The sequence below is a fragment of the Suricata suricatta genome, chromosome 1 (assembly GCF_006229205.1).
Source record: "Suricata suricatta isolate VVHF042 chromosome 1, meerkat_22Aug2017_6uvM2_HiC, whole genome shotgun sequence".
Lineage (NCBI taxonomy): Eukaryota > Metazoa > Chordata > Mammalia > Carnivora > Herpestidae > Suricata > Suricata suricatta.
The window spans coordinates 110,998,109-111,016,480 of NC_043700.1; positions in this window are offsets into that span (position 1 = coordinate 110,998,109).

An 18,372-nucleotide genomic window follows, 5' to 3' on the forward strand; every position below is an offset into this window, starting at 1 on the left:
GAATGGGGAGCTGATGTGCTATCTCCAGATAGGCTACTCATGTGAATAGCAAAGGGGAAAAACAAAGCTAGGGGCAGTACCACAGGCGAGACCCAGTTGAGCACGCGGGTAGCTCTGAACTGCCATTCACGTAGGCAGTTCCTTCCTAAAAGTTGGACAAGTGCAGGTTGAGAGACACGACAGAGCTATAGTCTGACCATAACTTTATCGTCTTCTCATATACCACCTCTTCTCCCTCTTTTACCCAAATCCTGGCCTGGTGTGCGTTCCCAATGGAGGTCAGGGACACTGGTAGCTGGTCTGAGGTGAGAAGGGTGTGAGGCGTAGATATGTGAGGTGAGAAAACATGCTGTGGGCTGTTGTGGCTTGTCTGGGCTCTTTATGCTTGAAAAACCAGTTCTAGAATACTCTGGGGAAGAAGCCCAAAGTGGCAATTAATGTTATTCATCCTCCCCCACTCCGTAAATGGAGGCTTTTCCCATAGTTGAATCATGGCTAAATCATAGGATGTTTGTTTTTCTTTTCCTATACTTTCTCCCTCAGGGATCTCCTACACTCCCACCTTCCCCATGAATGTGCCTGACTGGATAGGAGTCTGGTAATCATGGTGACTTTGAGGCACCCTTTCCTCCCTCCCTGGAATTAAATCTGTCAACTGTGAAACCAGTTTTTCACACTTATTTTTAGTGGTTTCACTCTTTATCAAACAAGAGGAAGAAATTCAACTGAGATCAAGGGTGTGCGTGTGCATGCATGTGTGTTAGTAAAACCTAACCAGGGATTGGGTATCAGGTGTTACTTTCAGCTCTGCCTGAAACAAGCTGGGTGTGTTTCCCCACCAATAACATGAAGGGTGGGACTCGAAGACCTCTAGATTGCTCCCGGCTCCATCACAGGGAAGAATTCTTTTCTCTTCAGTTTCATTAGGGTGTTTTCCTCTATTTCCTTAAATCTTCCAGGGATTTACTGCCAGATACACTGGCATCAAGTATATCAACTGATTTAAAAGGCTCATTTAAGGGGCAGGTGGTTGAGTTGAACACAACTGCTGACAGCATTCTGGATACTGAGGGGAGATAAGTGACTAGTTTTATTAGCTCCTGGTTTGAATAAGAAGTGGTATGTTTGGAGAGGTGGCATTAGAAGAAGGTAACAAGATGTTCTGAAACATGAAGGTAGGTCACTTGATTACCAAAGCAAGGACATCAAACTTGGTTAAGGAATAAATCATCCTCTGAAGATAGGTTGTGAGAAAATCTAAACGCAACTAACTGGACATTTCTAGAGGTCTGAAGAAATCTGGAAGTTGACTCTTCTGCCTCAGGAAAACTTTGTATTTTGATATGTGAAGCTCTACCTCCTGCTAAACTCTTCTGGTGTTCGAGAGCTCATAACATTATATACCCAGCTGTTGTGTTTCCAGAGAGGGCTGACATACTTTAAGTGTGTATGATGTTTTCTAGGGAGCTGAAAAACACTTTGATTATATAGTATTGCTGTGTGTGTGTGTGTGTGTGTGTGTGTGTGTGTGTGTGTGTTGCAACTCCGTTCTCCATGTTTTTTTCCCCCCTCAGGGAAAGCCCACCATTTAACAAAAGGATACTCTGGGTGATCTTTCTGCTTGTGCACCTGACAGGTCAGTTAGGCTGGGAGATTTTAGTGTGTGACTATTAATTTTTTCCTATATTTTCTATCTTAATCTGAGAGATCCTCTCTGATAAATCATTGTTTTCAGGAACCTGAAAGTTGCAAGGGCTCTAAAAATGATCATTCCTAATGAAACTCTTTACCATAGGCTATCCCTGCACTCATGTTCAGACCATGCATCATTTTCCCAGAAATGTGACTCAAAAGGGTTCATTTCAACAATAAATAACAGTGTCTAACATCCTGGCTGAAAAGGAAGATTCTGTCTTCCTTTATTATGTCTTCCTTCCCAAAGAAGATTTTTAATGAAAAATGTTTTGGAAGAGAAATTTAAGTCCAGAGTGATGATGATTCTTTTCAAGATGTTCAGTCCTTCTTCAATATACAAACAAATGAGCATCACACCAATCTTTGTTTTATTCTATTTAAAGAACAATAATAGGGGCTACCATTTGTTGGGCAGCTACTGAGCCTTAGGAGTTCGGTGTACTAACCCGTGCAGTCCTCCTCACAAACCCACAGGATTGTGATCCTTGTTTACCAGACGATGAAATGAGACTGAGAGGTTAATTGACTTGTCCAAGGTCATACAGCTAATAAGCTCCGGTCTCCCTCTTAGAAAGTTAATACACTTTATTATATACTAGATGGATTTTCTTAAAGACCTGTTTTCCATTTACAAGAAATTTTATAACCATTTTAAGAACAAATGTCTGCTTTCAGGTTTTAATTAAAAATGATTTTTTGGAATTTACTCAGAACACAGTTAGACCAAGCCATACACATGCATCCACAATTTACAAAAAGAAATGGTGGATAGGTTTGAAGTAATAAGTTAGGTTCCAGTACGATCATCTCGGTGGTGTTGGAAGGAGGTTTTGCAATCTCATCAAAACATCTGGTGTAAGGATTCCGTCTGCCACTGCCCTTAGGGGAACTACTTGAGCTCATTTAGTGTTGGGACATGCAGAACTTTTCAGGCAAAATTTTCCATTTTTGGACGGCTCACATGATGAGTAATAATACTTCACCTTTATATACCCTTTGCAGTTGACCTGGTACTCAGCCCTTTCCTATGTCTTGTTTCATTTATGAAAACTTGTTCTTACTAAGAATGCAAGTCTGTTTTCCCATATTCTGCTGCTCATAGGAACAACGGAAACGTTTTCTACATAGATTGTGAATGAGGAGGGGGGATAATGTTGTGATGAATAGTTTCTAATTTAGTATTCCTGATGTATCTTTTGGATGAGGTTGTTTTAGTGGACCTATTCCTTGCAGATGTGACTATAATAGGGGTTCTTGTATGGACCCCTTTTGAAGCTACAAGGCTAAGAGTTTTGCTGATACAACTCTGTGTGTCCTTCTTCTCCTCCCCACCCCCAGGTGTGACAAAACAGCAACACAGAAGAGCAGAAGGTTTCTGACCAGCAGCAATAACTTGACACTTTAGTGACAATAGGTCTGCCTGTAGATAGAGAATGACAAAGTAAATCCTTGGGTAGCTAAAATGGTTGGGTTAGCTTTAGAAATGGAAAATTTTACTTTTGACTGAGTTATTATTGTCAATGTGGTAAAATACACAAAAGAGCCTTATTTTATATACTTTTAATTGTACTTCTTGTGATCTTTAGAAATGTATTCTGTGGGCTTGATAATTGGGGGAAAAAAACCAAACCTCATTTCTTTCTGATTTAGAAAGGGATTATATTTGTAAAATATAAAATTTTTAAGGACCATATATTTCTAACTTGAGACTTTTGAATATAAGATGTATCCTTGTTTTTTTCCACTTTTCTCATTCTTGTGTGTAAGGTGTAAGTGTGCACAAGGGAGAGGGAGTGTGCAATCAGATATAGTTCAGAAAATGCATTTGCAAGATTCATATGGATAAAATCATGTGATTTCACTAGACTCTGTTCTAGTTTCTGCATGACTCGAGACTGTGATACATGATTATTACATGCTTCAGTTAAAGGGTCAACCATGCTGTTGGTTCAGTACTCCCATTAGGTTTATGTTGCCAATTTTTTACTTGATAGGTGGATTTTACCTGTCGATTTGTGGGGAAGTATGTTCCAAAATAAGTATTTAAAATTTGAAATCTACTTGATCTTTCACTTCATCAGAGAAGATTAGTCTTATAGGACTTGTATCAACCATTCTGGTTTCTTCTGAGTGTTGCCCATTGATATATTCTCCTACTTATTTTTCTTCTTCAGATACCAGTCATCTGATACCAATGGATATTCCTTTTTCTTTAAGGAATATGAGGATTTAGTCCATTCTTTCTCTATTTCCTCATGCTTCTTCTACTAGTTGTTCTCTATGAAATGATAGCTGGTGGCCTACCTTGGAGAGGTACCTCTCTGAATTACACTGGGAATCAAAACACTTTGTGTGCATACTTTCATGACTGAAATTATGTGATAATCACAACTTATGAAATTTTGTATACTGGGTTTTAATCCTCAAGTCTAAGTTAAGTGGAGTTATCTTCATTTTACAGCTAAAAAGACATATTGGATTGGTTAAGTGACCTCTCTGGTGGTGTTATTAAGGAATAGAGCTGGACTCAAGTAGCAGAGGTATAAAATCAGAAGGATGCTGAGGTGGTTGAATAGAAGTTAATGTGAGAGACTTTGCAAAGAATTGTTTATATTCAATCATAATCATATTGGGGAGTTTGGGGCTTGTTATATACTGTCAGTTAACTAATTATCAAGGAAGGGCTTCTAGTTATTCTTGTATAATTCTAAAGAGAAGAAAAATGGTGATGCATGTTTTTGCTCAAATATAATAATAGTTGAGAAAATATGCTTCTAGGAAGCAGAACTCTACCCTAGTCCTTATCCCACCCAAAAGACCCTTGGGCATCTGAGTTTCATCAAGAAGGATTTGTCATTTAGATTGTCTTAAGATGGACATATGGGACTCTTCCCACTACTTCCTTCCCAGAAGTGTTCAGGTGGTCACAGACCAATTGTCAATGATGTTCTAGATTTTCCTAGTGTTGGACAGAATGGATATTACAGAGAACAAGATAGGTACAGTCCTTTCCTTCCAGAGCTTATTTGGAGAGTAACATTTGGAAGAGCTAGAAAGTAGAAAACATAGGGAAGGAGTGAGTGAACAGGGAAGCTGTTCAAAAAAAGGACAAGACTTGAGGGGAAGAGCCAGGATGCTTCAGAACTGTGGCTGGGAAGTGGCATCTTGGTCCAGGTTGTGCTGAGTGCACCATGGTGAATGATGGGCCTTCCCAGCTCACAAGGAGCTGCTAGTCTACGTGGGTGAGCCACATCTTTCGGAGTGTTGAATGGTCCTGCCTGGGAATCAACCATTGGGAGCTGACCTGTTTCTCTGGTGGTCTCCTTGTGGACTGTGAGCTCTTCGGGTCTGTTTTTCTAAAGACGGGGACCTCAAGTCTGGGATGCACAGAGTATGCCAGTTCTTAGGTCAGCACCTCATTCATCCTAGCATATTCTGGGAAACTAATAAACCAGTGTCTTTCAGCAAAAATTCTTCCCAAAGTGGAACAACTGTGTAGGAGAGTCAGTATTCATGTTATTATTCAGTGGAGATAACAAATGTATGTATAATAAATACGGCACTTATTTAGTTCATATATTGGCAGTAGAGTTGAATCTACTTTTTAAAACTATGATGAACAAAGTATAATATTATACTCTTTTAAACATTTTTTTACCTTTTTACTGCTACACTAAAGTATTTCCAATTTTAATTTCCAATGCGCGGGGATGTGTGACAAATGTCCAATGGAGCACAAAAGCAGTACATTTCCTTTTATTATTGTTGTTATTTATTGTTGAGACATGCTTCATTAAACAGTTCCTGTCTCATTATTGAAACAACTTAATATGGTTTTGCACGATTAATGGTTTTCATCAGCATTTATCATTGAATTGTTTTCCAAAGAAATGGGGTGGGTTTTTTTCTAAATGGTGTCTATGCTAGGAATGGGAATCATTACTAAACAGGTATATAGTAAGTTTTAGGAGGAAACTAATTTAAATAAATTAATAAAACAGTCTGTAGAGAGTTACATGACAATTATGATAATATACTGCCTATCTTTTTATTTAGGTGGTTAAACATCTATTCCTTTCTCTTCTATTGGCCAAGCAGAAAGACCTAATACTTTGGGGAGCCTGAGTGGCTCAGTTGGTTGACGTTCCAACTTCCACTCAGGTCATGATCTTATGGTTCATGAATTCGAGCCCCCTGGTGGGCTCTGTGCTGACAGATTAGAGCCTGGAGCCTGTTTTGGATTCTGGGTCTCCCTCTCCCTCTGCTCCTCCCCTGTTCACATTATGTCTCTTTCTCTCAAGGATAAATAAACAATAAAAACCAAAAAACAAGCAAACAAAAACTAAGAAAGAAGTAACCACCCACATTTTTCCTTGCAGTAATTCAAGTAGGTATTTCTGTGTAGGAAAGAGAAGCTGAGATGCAGGAGAGATGTGGTGTAGTTGAGCTGGGCCATCTCTCTAGTCCTCAGTTGCCTCTCTGTAAAATGGAAGGAGAGCTGGTGTTTTTCTCTAATTTTTCTTCCAGTTCTGATGTTTTATGGTCCTCACATTATCTCCTCGCCATCACAAAATGTCTTTTACATGTTAACTAAGGAATGAAGGCCAACAACATCGCCTCACTAGGGGCACCTGGGTGGCTCGGTTAAGCAACAAACTCTTGATTTTGACTCAGGTTCTGATCTCATGATTTGTAACTTTAAGCCCTGGGACACTGTGTGAAGCCTGCTTGGGACCCTTTCTCTCTCCCTCTCTCTTGGACCCTCCCATACTCGTGCAGGTTCGGTTCTCTCTCAAAATAAATAAGCTTAAAAAAAAATGGCTCACCAAAACAAATAAACAACCAAACCAAAAACCAAAAACAACCTCAAGAAGGAAGTCTAGTATGATAGAAAGAGAACCCAACCAGGAACTATGAGAGTTGGGTCCCAGTTTTAGCTCTGTCCACAACTAGCTTTGTGACCCAGAATGAGGTCCTTGCTCAATAATCCATACAGTTATTTTCAGCTGTAAGATTTGGGGAGTTTAAAAATGGAGGCAAAGTCAGAATGAAGTCCTACAGCTATACCTGATGTTATTAGGAAGTGAACTTAGAACTGACTGAGGGAGACCTAGGCACACTTGAATTTGATGAGTTCTTTTTTCTTTAATACGAGGTGTTAAACAGTTGACAGGACTTTGTTGAAGTTTGAAGAGGGGGATGACCAACACTTCTACACCTTAAATCCCCTGAGTTTGGAGCTGAATGAGAAATAGGCAGAGCCAGATAGATTAGGATCAAAAGATAAACTCCTAAGGCCAGATCTGAGTATATATCTTAGATGTTCTCTTAACCGTGGAAAGCTTGATTGTTCCAGCTGTCGTCCTAGAAGTGCATGCTTTGGAATGATCTGCCAGAATTATGTAAAGAAGGCATACTCCCAATTTCCTGCCTCACATCTGCTGAACTCCAGTAGATGAAGTGGAGGGAGTTGGTTCTTTAAGAAAGAATTTTGGCCCCTGACCCATGAATATTCACCACAGGAAGTTTAAAATCTGGAGAAGGCAGTGGTAATGACAGGGGAGAAGCCAGTACAAATACCTGGTGCTGGTGGTCTGAAAAGGGCAGGAGTCTGCATACCAACCCCATGATGAGTTTTGTTTTTACTCTTCTTTGGGGCCTCCAAGGTATTTGTCACCAGAACCTGGACTGTTCTCCGTTGCCCTAGAGAAAGCCCTCTTATCTTCTGTAGCCCTGAAAGAGGGAGGGTGGAAGGGCTGAGCTCTACTCACATAGTTCCTTGTTCTAATCTCCCCAATCATTTATGTTTTTCCTTCTTGTCTGGGGAACACAGCGGGGCATGTGGGGAAGCTGGAGGAAGGAAGTATTACTCTAGAAACTTGCCCTCTCTTTTCTTTCTTTTAAAAGTTTATCCATTTTTTTGAGAGAGAGCAAGGAGAGTCCGCAGGGGTGGGGCAGAGAGAAGGACAGAGAATCCCAAGCAGACTCTGTGCTGCCAGCACATGAACCCAACAAGGGGCTCAGACCCATGAATCATGAGATTTTGATCTGAGCTGAAGCCAAGAGTTGGATGCTTAACTGACTGAGCCATCCAGGTGCTCTGAAGATCCCTCTTAGAAACAGGATACTAGGGCATTGATAATTTTTCCAACAGGCTTTCTTATCTTTCTACTTGTGCTGGCAAATACTTATTAAAAATACTTTTTAAAATTAAAGAAAAAGTTCCAGGGGCACCTGGGTGGCTCAGTCAGTTAAGCCTCCGACTTCAGTTCAGGTCAGATCTCACATTCCTGGGTTTGAGCCCTGCATCAGGCTCTGTGCTGACAGCTAGCTCAGAGCCTGGAGCCTGCTTCTGGTTCTGTGTCTCCTCTTTCTGCCCTTCCCTCTCTCATGCTCTCTCTCTGTATCAGAAATAAATAAAACATTTAAAAAAATTTAAAGAAAAAAATCTATATATACAAGGCAAAACTGGTGTTTATAAAGAATTATACACTGATTTAATTTGAAGCCTTTCTTCCCTGGTCTTGGCCTAAATCTAGTGTGAACCCCTGAATTCTTGTCTACGAATTCCATGTAAGTGTTCTGGTCTTGTTCCAAAGGATCCTTGGGAGAATGAGTTAATATAAGATTTACTCATGGAGGTCAAAGAGTTACTTAGATATCTTGAGATTCTATTGAAATCTGTTTCTTGGGAGGCACCAATCTATTGCATTGTTAATTCACATTTGCCCTGTTTTTTCTTAAAGCTTGGGGCTATAATCTCTGGTTTCATATCCAGTCATGCTAGATTAGCCTGCTTGAGTGTAGCAGAAATCCTGGGAGCTTTGATGATAGTGGTGGAAATATTGATGCCTTAATGTAGAGGTGACTTATATATGGTTTAACCTAAAGAAAAGAGAAACTCTCATCTTCCTAAATGCTATTTTACCTTTCTTTGTGAATATACCTCATGAATAATCTCCCAGGACTCTGTCTTTCTTCCCCTACATATTTCAGAAACAATAGGACTAGACTTTTGTCAGAGCTGCTCAAGAAGACTGACAGATTTGTGGCCAGGAGACAATGAAGACTATGGAGTAGAAGTATAGCTAGAAATATAAAGACTAAAAACGAGAAAACTGGGTAAAATTTAAAAAAACCACTAGGATTTGTGATAACAGACTGTTAATTCAAGTGCTAAATCTATGGCCATTCCTTTTTGAGAACACTGAAAATACACAAGTGGCTTTGCATCACATCCACTGAATGCAAAGGAAAACCGTAAGACCAGGCACTATTCCAGGTACAGTAGAGTAGGAGAGGGTAACAAAGACAAAGCCTTGGTTTATTGCTATCTGGAACTTGCCTTCCTGGTTTAGAATATTGGCTCATTATGTTATCTTAGACAAATTATTTAAACACTCTGTGCCTCTGTTTTATCATCTCTAAAATGAGATTAAAGGTGATAACTGCTGTTCCAAGAATGCCCCTGCTGGATGTGATATGGTAAGTGATAACAGCCAAAGGAGGGGGGCTTGGAAGGAAGAAGGTCACAGGTCCCAGAGAAGGGTCCTTGCATACCACACTGGGCCATGGGGGAAGTGCCAGGGCTTGGTCAGGTGGTAGAAGACACGAGGGAAGGGAAAATCTGGGCCAGAGCTTTTCTTGGAGTTTCTAAGAAAGGTAAGGCAGGGAAGGGTAAGTAGTTTGGTATTGGTCAGCTTGAATAATTCTCTTGCACTTCAGTTTATAGGAGTGGTTTCTTGTCTGGTGTCTGGCCCTGGGGGTGATTTCATGCAGGGGACATACAGGGTTGGTGTGTGAGAGATAAAGAGGTGGTGGGGAGCTACAGACTTAGGATTGGCTGGTTTGTATATAGCAGGTGTGCTCCCAGCCAAGGATTTTACTCCAAGAATTGGCCAGGCCTTGGAGGGGCATCTCTGTCCAGGTCTATGAGGTGTCTAACTATCAGAGCATCAAACAGAAAACATAGTTAATATAACTGGCTGTATGATCAATGGATTCCACGTAGACATATATAGAATCTAAGAAAACATAGAATGACTAATTTATTGTGAGGTTTAATGATTTAATATATAAGTAGTTTACTAGCTCAACCTGGCCCTACGTCCCCAGTCTGTGTGAGAGGCTGAGATGTGGAGAGGGTGCAGCTATCTCTTCCATAAGTCGTCAGAGCCTAGAACAGTAAGGCCTGTAGAGGATGTAGGAGGATTTGGAAAGCAATTGGAAGGATTTAAAAATGGTCCCTGGTGAGTAGCATGTGGAATTGTACAGAACAGTTAAGCGGAAACAATTTATGTACATGATTTTCAAATAGTTAATTTTATGACATATAGGTCAAACTGTATAGCGTCATTCGGACTAAAAGTTATTTTCCAGAATTTAAACTGGTTTGGTTGGCACTTTGTTGCTATTCAAGAAGAAAAAAAAAGGATATAGAAGGGATACGGTGCTATGAGTTGTTTTCTTTTTTATGAAGTTAGTGATCAATAGTTACTTTGAGGGGGGTGCCTGGGTGGCTCAGTCGGTTGAGCATCTGACTTCGGCTCAGGGCATGACCTCACGGTTTGTGGGTTCGAGCCCCGCATCAGACTCTGTGCTGACAGCTCAGAGCCTGGAGCCTGCTTCAGATCCTGTACCTCCCTCTCTCTCTGACCCTACCCTACTCACACTGTCTCTCAAAAATAAACTAAAAAAACATTAAAAAAAAAAGTTAAAAAAAAAAAAAACCAGTTACTTTGGTTGATGCATGCTTGAGACCCTGTCTGCGTGGAGGGTGATCTGAACTTTACCCATGCTATGGGTGTGACTGTATGAGGGATGGTTTTTTTTTTTTTTTTTTGCCAAGTCTTCCACCATGTCTGTGAACTGGAGTTAAATGGTGGGAGTGTTGGTCTTGTATCTACAGTAACCAGGGTAGGTTTGTATTTGCTACTTTCTAGCTCTGTGACTTTGAAGCATTTCCATCTGTAAATGGGAAAAGCAGCGATTTAATTGGATGGTCAGAGAGTTTCAGTGAGATAATTTTTTGAAAGTATTTCCAGTGAGAACTCATTTACCCTAAACTAGCTTCTGTTTGCAGTTATAATACCTGTCACATGGATCTTCCCTGATTTCTTAGAGTTCACTAGGAAGGTAGATTACTCCTGCCACTCATGGGGATTCAATTCTTGGGTTTTTTTTTATTGTGCATGTACATGGATTAGTTCTGACTTTGCATTCCATCTGCAGTTGTTCCTCTCAGTCTTTGTTTTCTCATTAAAATGAGGATGCCATTATAATTAAATCAAATCACCTGTCGAGCCCTCAGCTCAGTACCTGATACACAATAGTCACTCAATAAGTGGTTGTTATTAGTTTCATTTCATGTATACATGAGGCTCTTCAATCTACATTTTTGGGATTTAGAGACAAACTAATCAAGTGTTGTTAGCAGAATGGAGAAAAAACTAGTAGGAGTTAACTAAAGTTATGATGTAATTATTGGCTTAAAGAACAGTTACAAAAGGACAAATGAATCTTCTATGTCTTTCCACAAGGCTTTGCTATAACTCAGGATGTTTCTTGGAGAAAATATAATGCTCTCATAGAAACCTATTGACTCTTCATAATTAAAGTCCCAAATTCATTACATTTCTTGATTAGCAATAAACTTTGATTGTTAATACTGGCAGCTAAAGTAATATTAATGGCAATAAGGAAACTATTGTTTCACTTAGATTGAAATTATTTAAGAAAGAAATACTGATGACTGTTTAATCATATAAGTAACACACAACTGTTATTTACTGGGTGCTAGAGCAAGTATCTTAAGAGATAGAATGTCAGTGAGATCCAATATTTGCCGTAAGAAAATATATTTAAAACAATTAGACTAGTCCGAATTCCTGGCACTTAGGAATTAAAAAACTATTACATCCTTCTTTCAAAGAACTCTTCAGTAGTTTAGAGAAAGGAGACCTATAGAAACTAAAATTTGGTAAAACAAAGGATTAAAAAAACTTATCACTTGAGTAATACAGCAAATGCTATAGAAATTCCATTGCTTCATCAAAGAAAGCTTCTAGAAGGAGGTGATTTTAATGTGCCACAGAAGTTGTGAGATAAAGCCTGTTAATTAGCATAAGCTTGAAGCCAAATAGCTGGAAAAACATGTTCCAGGACATTGCAGTTCAAATCATATTTCTATAAAAAGAAACTGCTGGATGTTCAGCTGACAGATCATCAACCATAAAAGGATCATTTAATGGATTTCAGTCATTATCTAAATACAAAATCACAGAGCCAAGTTTATGTGCATTGTTAATCACACGTTGTAAACCTGTGTTTTTAAAAAATAACAGAAGCTTCAGATGTTTTTACTTTTCTGATTTTAAAATTGTAATATTTGATTTTTGAGAATCACCAGAAAAGTGGTGTCTTGGGGCAATCACTCTTACTGGAGAAGCAAAATGGTATGACAGAGGAAGAGCTCTGAAAGCAGTGTGAATCCTTTATCAAGCTCCTGAATTCCTTGTTTTGTTAATATTTAAATTCTAGAAGAAAGTATGTTCATATATACAGGGGATTCTTCTGTATATATGTGTGTAGGGCAAGTGTATGTGTATATTTTAAACCAGCATTGCCTTTTCGTTTTAAATTATACTGATCACCTAATTGCTTCTCGAACTATTTTAAAACAACTTATTTTTGAAAATGTTGAAAAAACAATATATCTTGCAGGCTAATTAATGTTATAAGAAAATAAAGATATTCACTAAGTTACATGGCTACAAAATAAAACCAGTAGCTTTCTAATCAATCACATTCTTATAAAAAAATATAAAGGAAAAGATTGCTTCTAGTTCTACAGCTAAATAGCATTTAGTATCTGGATTAAGCTTAAGAAATATGCAAGAATTAGATGAATAAAATTATACAGACTGTTTAATCATATAAGTAACACACAACTGTCAAATAACAGTTGTGTGTTACTTATATGATTAAAAAGATTTGAAAACATGATAAAAGACTTGAATAAACGGAGAGGCATACCTTAGAGAAAGCAGGCTTAATTTATTTTAAAAGAAGTCAATTTGGTTTAAATTTATGCTATGCACAGTGTATCATTATCCAAAATCTCGATTTGTTGTGGGAAGGGTAGTGAAGAATATGACAAAATGATTCTAAATTTCAGTTTGAAGACTAAACATACAAGAATTCTGAAAAACACATGACCATTTGGAATCACGTGACCATTCCTGAACCAGTCGCTGGTGATAACAAATTGGACTATGCTGGTTGATCAGGTCTGAATTATATGTCCGTCTATGAAGCTTAAGGCTGGGTTAGACCATCTGAACCAGATGGACTGAATATAGGACACATAGTTCCAAGAAACATCAGAGATGGAATGGAAGCTAGGGGAAAAAATTAAAGTTTATTTTGAGCTAAAGATTCATATGCCGTTTTAAGAAATACAGAGTTCTTTTAATCCAACTTTCCCCATTGGTCACATCTTGCAAAATTAACGGTATAATATCCCCAATCAGGATACTGACATTACTATACTATAGTTAAAATATGACCTTGAGGGTGTCATGCTGAGTGAAGTAAGCCAGGCAGAGAAGGACAGAAACCATATGTTTGCACTCATAGGTCTAGCAGGAAAACAGGAGAGACCTAATGGAGAACCAGGGGGAGCGGGGGAGGGAGAGAGAGTTGGGGAGAGAGAAGGATGCAAAACTTGAGAGACTATTGAATGCTGAGAATGAACTGAGGGTTGAAGGGGAAGGGGGAGGGGGGAAAAGAGGTGGTGGTGATGGTGGAGGGCACTTAAGGGGAAGAGCAGTGGGTGTTGTATGGAAAACAATTTGACAATAAAATATTGAAAAAAATAAAATAAAATAAAAAAATAAAATAAAATAAAAAAAAGAGATCACAAACATAAAGAAAACACACACACAAAAAATATTGAATGTTTTCACCATGATAGGGATCCCTCATGGTGCTGTCTTATAGCCACACCCATTTCCACTCTGCCCTTCTGCCATGTTAAACCCTGGCGACCACTAATCTGTTCTCCATTTCTTTAGTTTTGCCATTTCAAGAGCGTTATGTAAATGAAATAATATACTTTGTGACCGTTCGGGATGGCCTTTTTTCCCCTCAGCACAATTCTCTGCAGGTTCATGTAGGTTGTTACATACATCAGTATTGTTCTTTATACAGCTGTGTCGTGTTCCATGGTGTGGGTGTACTGCGGTTCGTGGAGCCAGTCACTGCTGAGGGACGTCTGGGTTGTTGCCAGGTATTGGCTATTGGACATAAAGCTGCTGTGAACATTAGCATACAGGTTTTTGTATGAACACAGGTTTTCATTTCTCTGGGATAAATGCCCAGTGGTCAAATAAACATGGTTTTAAATGAAGGTTATTACGTCTTAAAGAACTTCTCCACACTTTTTAATAAGTCTTTCAAGGATGCTCTCTTAAGCTGAAGGGCTGATTATGAAAACAGCTAAGAAAGCAAAAAAAGTTTGGTAGAGCTTCAGAAATAGAATGGATGAACTAACAGCTAAAAAGACAATGGACCATCACAGTGCCTTAATAATTTCTTAGGTTGATAAGTAAAGACCATTTCAAGCAAAATTCCATGAAGTATTAAGACTGCTTTGGAAGTTTTAAGATGTGATCTGGGCCATTTGGGGACCTTTGACTATAGTCCTTAAAGTGATAGTTATATGAATGAATTTAAAACTTTTTCCTTTAATACTTATATGGCCCTTCTGTATGCAGTAGTTTTAAAATTATTTTTAAAATGTTTTCGATGTTTATTTTTATTTTTGAGAGAGACAGAATGTTAGTGGGGGAGGAGCAGAGAGTGAGGGAGACACAGAATTTGAAGCAGGCTCTAGGCTCTGGCTCTGAGCTGTCAGCAAGGAGCCCGACATGGGGCTTGAATTCAGGAACCATGAGGTCATGCCCTGAGCTGAAGTCAGACGCGTAACTGGCTGAGCCTTCCAGATGCCCCAGTGGTTTAAAAACTATTAAAACCAAATGTCCCTGGAATTGTTTTAAATAGAGGTATGACTTAAGCTTTTATATTTGAAAAATCTTTTTTGTCCTATTTCAGTTTTCTTATAGAAAGAGTGGGATTTTTTTGTTTGTTTTTTGTTTTTTTGTTTGTTTGTTGTTTGTTTGTTGTTTGTTTTTTTTTGCCCTGGAATTGAGAATAGTTGCATTCTGATAGTGTTTTTGGAAAGTAATTTATTATAGTAAATTAGGAAACTTACGTTTCTGCAGTGGAATCACACATTTTGAACATAGAATTTTAAAGCACATTTTTATTTGAGCCCAACATGTTCTTAATACAACCTGGCTAAGGTGACTGACAAACTGTATATAAAGTACATTCACTTTTATAAAACATTTTTATTATAGGATCTCACACACTTCAGAAACAGAGTAGAAAGTTATAACAGTGTCAGAATCTGAATGATACCCATAGCAGTATTATTATAATTTAATATTCATTGAGTGCCAGCAGTGAGCTAGACTTTCTATAAAACACAGCAGGAAATCTGGTTCCTGTCCTCTGGACAACCACCCTGTATATCAAACTAGTGTTCAGGCCTTTTGTTTCTTTATAAAAGCAAAGCACCAGAAGTTGCCATTTGAAATGGATAGAATGATTCTGATTAAATGGAAGCTCAAAAGGTAAAATAACTATAATCCTATGCCTTACATACCCATAGTTAGTGAAGAAGAATTTATTGATCTAATCATGGGCTGCTTATTTAAGCTTAAAATTTCATCAACCAGTTCACATCATTCATCTTCTGTTATTCATTAAACTGGCCATATGCAAAGCCAAGTGGAGAAAAGATATAAAGATAGGAAAGTATGTGATGTTTGGGGCAATGATAAATTGTCTGAGACCACTCTGAAGGCATGAAGCAGAGGTTCTTACCCAGAATGATTTTGGCTGCAACTAACAGAAAATATGACTAACCATGGCCTAACTAAATGGGGGTTTATTTTTTCTCACATAGCAAGAAGCAGGCTGATAAGAGATTGCTGGGCTGATTTCTGTTGGTCCACAATGCTTTCAAGCATGTAGACTTTGTATAGCTTTCCATTCTGTCTTCCTTCAATTGCTGGCTCTTCCCTTCTCTGCATGAGGCCAGGTGGTTTTTCATATGGTTGCTGCAGCATCAGGCATCATTTCCACACAGGAAGAAGAGGGAAGAGGACATTCCAGCCACATCTGTTCTCTGTATTAGGAAATATGGTCACTTCTAGTTGCAAAAATGGGTGCAAAAAAGACTAGCTGGCAAAGGGAAACCTTGTGATTATTGCCTTAGAATGATCATGTTGAGTACCTACAGACTAGAATTCTGACAGAAAAAAACAGGCAAATTGGCCATTAGTGGTCAACTTAGGTATTCCACGGAGAAGGAGGAAAACGAAGTTGGTAGCAACATCTTGGAAGGAATTTTAAGCAAGTTTAAGAGTTGAGGCTTTATTGACAAAGACCGAGTATTTGATATGAGGATTGGGTACTTGACTGTCCTAAACCATGAAATACTGCTGATGTGTGTGTGTGTCTGTGTGTGTGTGTGTGTGTGTGTGTGTGTGTGTGTGTGTGTGTTTGAGAATGTTCTTGGTATCCCAGTTTTGTTTCCTAGAAAAAATACTTGTCAAGTAGGCATTAAAGAAGGAGGTTTTTGCAACCTATTAAGCAAAAAAACCAGACAAATGTAAGAAAAGATGGACCTATTATTTACCCACTAGAAGCCAGATTTATCCTGGTGCAGCCTATATGGTTTCGGAATTCCATAAATATTTGAGGTAGGGAGATGCTAATGTCCTCTACAAGTGACTGAGAGGCTTTTGTCCTCCAACCCATGGACCACCTGCCCTGAAGATTGTTTGTAAATACTCTGTCAACACATATTTCCTCAGGACCTCATCTCTAAATAGGATGTGCAAATAACAATGGTATGTTTTTTGGAATGCTACCTGTATACACAGGATTTGCCTGCCTATGTATTTAACTTCCCATTAAAATCCCAATAATTTTTGACTTTATATGGCAGATGTGAAGAGGTCTAAAATACCATGATTTACAATATTTTGGAAAAACACTTTTAAGTGTTAGAAAGAAAATCTGAGCATTTAACCAGGTATTTTCCTACTTAGAGAATATGTATCTGTTTGGTATGAAAATGACAATTTGACGGTGAGTGGGTTCCAGCTTGTTCAGTATCACTTGGTGTTTATTTTTAGTGATTATGCAAATTAGCTAAAGCTTTAACTTTTTGGAGAATTGTTTCCTTTTTCATTGTTCATTTTAATGTGTAGAAAGTTCTAGATCTTTGTAAGAAATTTGACCACTGATGGCATCACTTTTTATAAGCTAAAATCCACAGAGGTTTCCTTATTTACAAATGAAAGGATACAGGGATATACAAAGAGAATATTCAGAGACCTGTGCAGGAGAAAGATAGGGAGAGAGCATTATGCCTTAACTTGTTTCTATTTTACCATGTTGCATTCCTGTGGTGATTCATTAAGACAGGTTAACCAGGAAATAGAGTCCCGATGGCCATTTCATATCTAGAAGCAAAATTATGTAACTGTTGCTGAGACAGATTTAATCAACAGGAACCAAGGCTTGAGGCAATGACAGATAAACAGATATAAGTACTGGTGACAATGTAATTAAGAACATCTGGTGATTTCTAACTGACCTTTTAAAAGGCCATCCAAGATTCCTGAGCTAACGGTCATTTCAAGGAAGTAGCGTTGGGAGAGGAAGGTCTTCTTTAGACCCTGTAGAGGGTTTCTGTAACTGATCCCAGCTAGGGTCTGTGCGTGAACTTTGAAGATCCTGGCAGGCCGGTGCAGAGATCTACCTGTCTTGAAGCAGTCCAGGATAAGCCTTGTAATGCTACGTAAAGAAACAAGCCAAAGTACACATGATGGAGAGTCCCAAATAGCACTATGAGTAGGGAAATAAAATAACCAAAGGTACAAGAGAGACCAAGAGACTCCATTAAAAGAACACTTATTGAAGAGACAGGCAACGGGCCATCAATGAGCCTCCTTTAATATAGCAGAATTCCCAGGTGCAGAGCACATAACACGCTTTTAAAACTTACAAGAGACAGAAAGCTAGCCCAAATGATGAAATGGAAAAACTCTCCTTTAAAGAAATTTCAGGAAGAAACAGCAGCTAAAGAATTGCTCAAAACGGATATAAGCAACATAACTGACCAAGAACTTAGAACAATAGTCATAAAATTAATCGCTGAGCTTGAAAAAAGCATGGAAGACACCAGAGAAGCTATTGCTACAAAGATTATGGACCTTAAAAATAGTTGTGATGAATTAAGAAATGCTATAAATGAGGTGAATAAAATGGAGGCAGGAAGAGCCACTGCATGGATTGAAGAGGCAGAGAAGAGAACAGGTGAATTAGAAGACATAATTATAGAAAAAGAGGAAGTTGAGAAAAAAGATAAATTGATCCAGGAGCATGAAAGGAGAATTTGAGAACTGAGTGATGCAGTCAAATGGAACAATATCCATATCATAGGAATTCTTGAAAAAGAAGAGAATAAAAGGGGCTGAAGAAGTACTTGAACAAATTATAGCAGAGAACTTTCCCAATCTGGGGAAGTAAACAAACCTT